Raw genomic sequence first — 6,064 nt, 5'->3', positions numbered from 1 at the left:
TCCCCCAACCTGGAGATCGTGACCTGCTGCAGGGATAGGACCCGTCACTCCATCCCATGCAGAGACACAGGGGAGTATGAGTTTGTCAGCTACACTGGGACAAATAAATATTGTGAGTGAATACATTTTTATTCATTGTAAAGTATATTTGTGATTAGGGAGGTAGACACCCTGTCCTGAGAAATACTCTGGAAAGGTGCCTATGACACTGACATTCGAATCAGCGTTTGGAAGCCTAACCAGAGAGTAGCAGAGCCTGGGGTCATAGAGGCTGGGGTCCTGGCTGGGCCACTTGCTAGCGGTGTGATCTTGAGCATGTCAAGAAAACATTTTGTGCCTCAGTCTTTTCATCTATAAAGTGGGTCATAATAGTACAACTGTTGCAGGAAAGTAAAGATAAAACGATTTAACGTGCCTGACACATGAGAAGTGCTATGTAGTGTTCGCTATTTTAATATTATCAGCATCGTTGGCATAGACACAGATCCTAAGGCTACTTTGCCAAAGAATTGGATTAAAAGGAGCTAAGCAACAGGTTGCCCGTAGTAACGCATAACCTTGAATGACTGCCACCTTTGGATGCCCAGGAAACCACGACAGGACAGGATATGAGAATGCACGTCTGGCACGTTTGCAGGGGAGAATGAGCTGGAGAGCTTTCGGGCCCAAGGATAAAGAAGGGGCTCAGATATCTTTTTGTCTTCTATAGAAATTAGAATACAGTAGTATCATTTTCTCTTCCACCGTCCCCCACCAAAAAGAGAAAATAACTCTAAAAATTTTTGGCATCAATGTGTAAAGTCAGAGAAAAACATTAAATCCTCAGCTTTTTCTTCATCTGTTGGTGTTCAAGACAAACACATTTAAAAATTTTACATTTTAATGATTTTAGTAGATCGAGTCACATAAAATTGCTGATTTATGGGTCAAATGAAATAAACTGCCAGCAATTTTCATAGGGGTCAATTTACAATATGCCCTGGACATTGCTAGTCTGTGCAACACACTTTAATTGTTATTTTTTATGTTTTGTACCATCGGGCAAATTTATTAAAGGGCATGTTTAAAGAGATGTATATGAAATAAAAACATCTCAGGGCTGACCTTTGGTTACATAAAGATTGAGTTTGCATAAAAACTTCCAATCATTCTGTCTCACTAATGCATGGAGCTTCTAAAATTGGAAAGGACTTCAGAGAATACTTCTTCTAAACCTTTCTTTCTTCTGATGAAGAAACTGAGGTCTTGAGGCGTAAATGCATTAGGTCAAGGTCACAATTAGAAAGCTATCAGGGCTAAGAACAGCTCTCAGGTTCCTGAGTTCCTATTTGGTTTCTCTTATGGGAAAATCGAATCTCTCTATTGTCTGGAAATTTGTCAGACGGGTGTAGTCTGTGTTCACGAGGAAGCCACATTCATGGTGTGGCCATCGTGGGTCTGAGCAGATGTGCTGTGACCTGAATATCAAGACCCGCTTCTCAGGGGCTTAGGCTGGCTCCTGACTCTGGGCATCATAAGGCTTGGAGAAAACAGCCATCTGTACCCAAGAATTCTTGACCACTCAGTTGAGCGACACCACGGTCACAAAGTCCGGGAAAGAAATATTGAAAGAGAGACCAGAAGAGCATCTACCATGTTTCCCATGCAGGGTACCCTATGTGACCCCTGCTTTGCAGACAAGGAAACAGTTCGGAGAAGCGGGCAATGGCAAGCATGCATGTCTGTCCACATTATCACAGAAAGATGGGGCCACCTTCTGCCAGTTTCTAAATCTCACAGGAGTATATTCAATTGAGAGAACTTCTTGGGAGAAACCTGGTCACAAGGAATTTTGAACATGGAGTGTTTAGCCTTCCAGCTTCCCAGATTGAGAAAAACATAAGATCCAGGTAAAGCCCATCCTAAGGGGAGGCGCTGTAGGAAATGCCTTGGACTGATTGGTTTGGGCCTCTTTCTCTGAACCAGTAATTACAGTGCCAGAAACTGGCATGGCCTGATGGGCTTAACCAATCTGGGTTTATTTCTTGAGCTGAGGGTTTGGTCATCTCTTGAAGTATATGGGCTGGGTGCAGGGGGAGGTAGGAAGAGTCCCCTGACAAAATCTGAATATTATTAGGACAGGAAAGGGGCATCAGCCAACGTACACCTAGTATGTAGCCTGCATGGATGTACCGTAGTATATTCAACAGATTCACTTCTCTTGTACATTTTCGTTCTTTGTTCTTGATTTTTCACTCATATAAGCTGTCCCTGTAACACACACCTCTGTAGCTCTCTGTTGGTCTGCATCTGTGATTGATTTCCTAGGGCAAATTCCCACTGTTGAATTGCTGGGTCAGCATACATAAAGGTTTGACTGGTCTGCATAAGTTTTCTTCCAGAAAGTTTGTTTCCCAGCAGTCAATAAGCCTCAGGACCCTGGGAGTTGTATGCATGCCTATGTGTGTGTTTAATGTCTGCTAATTTAATGGAATCTGTGCTTCTCAGATAATATTCCACAGTGGTGTCAAGGGGTATGCGAGGCCATGGAAAAATACATCCCATGGAACTTCATGGAACTTCAATTCTTTCAGATTTATAGAAACTATTATTTTTACATTTAATGATATCATGATATAGAGTGAAAAATCCATACAAATTTTATCCATAAAACATGAATCTTCAAAGGAATATCCTGTTGACAATGGGATGCATCCAACTTCTCCCTCTTTCCAAACTTCCCCTGAATCCTAGAAATGCAAATTCACTTTTCTTTGCATGAAGGGACCTTGGTAGAAATTTCAAGAAACAGTTGCTCTTTAACAGGATTCTCCGTTATAGTCATTCATCAGGCAAAGCTGTAAAGATGCAAGGAGATAATGAGAACCCTGGATATAAACATCTTAGCAGAGGCATGAAGCAGGAGAATGATCAAATGGACAGAAGATACAAAAATCGGACATAGGGGGACAGTAATCAAGGAGTCTCATCAAGGACAAAGAAACTACTCCAGAGCTTTAATGGGAGAGCAGTGGCCCACCGTTGCCAGTGACAGAATCCAAGGCTCCTGCCTCCTGCCGCAGGAAATCCCAGCCTGCTCTCGCCAGCACATGGACAGGGACGTGAGGCCTGACTGCTGCGGGGCCCACCGTCACAGGGAAACCCTGGTTAATTCTCAGCACAAGCCCGTCCACAGGCTTTTTGTGGTTATCGAATGTCATTTATCTGATTAAAATGGCTTGAATTGTTTTGCTCATTAGAATCATTTGGTATTTGGAAGGCAGTAACGTTCAGTAAAAAACTCCGATAGTGAATAAAGAAAAAGCAATATCCAATTAAATTCTTTTACGAATACCAAAGGTCACTGGGAAGACCTCACGGGTAGGTTTTGTGCTCAACTAATTTTCCTAATAATAATAATAAAATGACTGTGTTTTCTTCTGGGCCATCCCAAATGTAGATGTCCCAAAACAGCCAGTGAGTTTTAATGCACAGCAGCTTAATTAAAAATCTATGCCCTCATGGCTCTTCGAAAAGACAAAATCCAAAGGAGACTTCAAAACAAAACGACCAAGGAGCTTCCACCTGAATGAATACTTACACTCTTGCTCACCTGGAAGTGCAACCGGTCAGGAGCTTGACCGCATCCTACGAACGCAGAGCGCGCGTGTCCGCGGCGGGAAGCTGTCCCCAGGAACATGTCACAGCATGGTGGTTACATCTGGAATAAGATTGGTTTTCTCCCCTATAAATACGGATGCAATGGCCTGTGTGCACATTCTCCGTTTGCCCCCAGATCCACTCCTCACCCTGCCAGATGCCGTAGGAGGCTGATCTCTATGGTCTGTGCCCACCAGAGGCCCTTGACCTCTGGCTTATGACTGACTTTGGCAAGGATGGGTGGGTGGGAAACATTGAAGCTCTCTGTTGGGCTGAGGGTTGGCAGCGACCAGTCTAAGGCTGTCTCTCCCAGCTTCCTCCAGTTCTCCAGGTTCCCAAAACCACTCATTCCCTCTCCATCTGTTGGGTCGAGGCCCTGGTTCTCCACGGTTGCTAGACCAGGGTTGCTTCACCAGGCCTCACTGGTTTCCATTAACCCTGCCCTGAGTGCTGTAGTGGTCTCTCCATTAAAGTCTCCATGGCCCGTGTGACATGTGTTTCTTGCTGGGACAATGGCAAATACAGCTCTTGTAGATTCTATCAAACAGCATGAGATGTAATTCCACAACACACAGAAAATGCACTCATTTCTCCATAGCCCACACTCCGAACAGAAATGAGCACTTGACCAGCCAATCATTTATTTGCATTTTTGGAAATGTTTTTACTGTCTTTCAGAGATGCCTCCTTTTTATAAAATGTCATTCTGTTGATGATTTGGTGTCCTTTCCAGTTCTACCCCAAAGGAACAGATAAGGAGCACTTGATACATAAGTTTACTCTCCTCTGAGGCCAAGGGTATTGGTACTTTGTGGGGGAAGTACCTAATATTCAGGAAAAAATACTATGACATTCAAGAATAAGTCCCTCTCACAATGCACGTTTCATAAGGAACAGTTAGTGCCACTAGCAAGGATATTTGCTTTATTTCTTGACTATTCATAATACCTATATTAGGTAGATTAAAAGAGTTCTGTGGCACTTCTAACTCTACTGTCCAATAAAACATTGGACTATCTTGTCTATCCTCCTAACGCCTAGCAATTTAACATGAAAAGCCCAAAATTACATGGAGTTTTTATAACAGAGAGTATATGCATTCTCTACTCTTCTCCTTGAAACCAGTCTCCAGAAAGCAAGCAAAATGCTTTTAGATCCTTCTCATATGAGAACGTCTAGGGCTACATGAGAACACAGGGATACTCAGGGCACCAGGTGTTGGCAGAGTAGAGGTTATTCATGGGGAATTTTAAATAGTCAATGAGTCTGTCAGCCACAGACGTAGAGGCACTATAAGTGCTATGAGAGAATGGATTTATTATAGGAATTAGATCTCATACAATAGCAGAGGTAAAGGTCTGGCAAGGCAAACTAAAGGATAAGAAATAAATTACTAATTAGCCCTCATGAAGCACTGGTGGGAGCGGACAGGTCAGAGTTTGTAGGAATATCTGAGAAGGCAAGCATGTCTAACTGGTCAGTGAACCACCAAGAGGAAGCTTATAGAGATGTCTAGGAATCTATTGTCCCCATTTAATGCCACCTGTGTGGGTCCAGAGTCAAGCCTCCAGTATTAGGTCTGGCACTACTGTTGGTCAACAGACAACAGGAAGAAGAGCTAGAAGTTGAGTGAAGGAGAGTCAGGAAAAGCTAGAAGCCCCTGGGCGCCCTGTGCCTGTCTCTGACCACTTATCTGAGCTTGAACCCTTTTGTGAGTAATGGCCACTACTTCCTTTCCATCTTCCAGACCTCATCTAAGTTTCTTGGTTAGCTCTCATTTGGAGCCATAGGGAAGGGCATTCTGGGAAATGGATTTTCCAGATTAACCAAGTCAATACACCATAATCCAGCACAGCTCATTCCTTATCAACTTGGCATCTTTACACTCCTCTTTAAGGGGACTTAATTTCTAAATAAAGACAATAATGAAATCATGCTTCTGCCTAGCGTGGTACACACTGAAAGAAGATACACAAAATCTCCTATGTCCCTTTATTTACCTCTTGGTGACATTTCTTCCTCTTCTAGCCGAGTCACACTCCTACTTTGATAGCGTGAAACTCAAATATTGAGATTTAAGATTAATCATTATGAGCATATCTCATGTTAGTAGGAGAAGAGAAGAAAAATTGGCTAAATATCTTCTTTCTTCCTTCTTTTTCTTTCTGGCTGCCTTCCTTCCTTCTTTTCTTTCTTATCTATCTATCTATCTATCTATCATCTATCTATCTATCATCTATCTATCTATCTATCGTCTATCCAAATACATTTATATTAAAGCAAGGAGGAAGGATTTATCCTATCATATTCCTCCTTTCTGCAAGTGGTCATGTGATTATAACTATTACTTATAACGTTCTTCTTCCACTATTTCATACTCTTGTTTTCCTCAGCTGGTCATAGTTTTTTACTGGGTGGGGGGGGG

At 42.6% G+C, this 6,064-nt stretch overlaps 1 long non-coding RNA gene across 2 annotated transcripts in view; it reads right to left on the bottom strand.

Moving 5' to 3' along the window:
• Positions 1-2,628: 2,628 nt before the first annotated feature.
• The window catches only part of LOC103674972, a 7,191-nt gene continuing 3,755 nt past the window's right edge, over positions 2,629-6,064 (bottom strand). The window contains exons 2-3 of one of the 2 annotated variants that reach the window (XR_571755.2): positions 3,581-3,700; positions 2,629-2,837 (exon numbers count right to left, since the gene is read on the bottom strand). This is a non-coding gene — a long non-coding RNA (uncharacterized LOC103674972). The remainder of the gene's footprint in view (positions 2,838-3,580; positions 3,701-6,064) is intronic. The other variant, XR_571754.1, reaches the window with a different exon arrangement.

This window comes from Ursus maritimus, unplaced genomic scaffold (genome assembly GCF_017311325.1).
Source record: "Ursus maritimus isolate PB19 unplaced genomic scaffold, ASM1731132v1 scaffold_12, whole genome shotgun sequence".
In the NCBI taxonomy this organism is placed as follows: Eukaryota; Metazoa; Chordata; class Mammalia; order Carnivora; family Ursidae; genus Ursus; species Ursus maritimus.
This window is presented reverse-complemented; position numbering and strand designations above follow the sequence as displayed.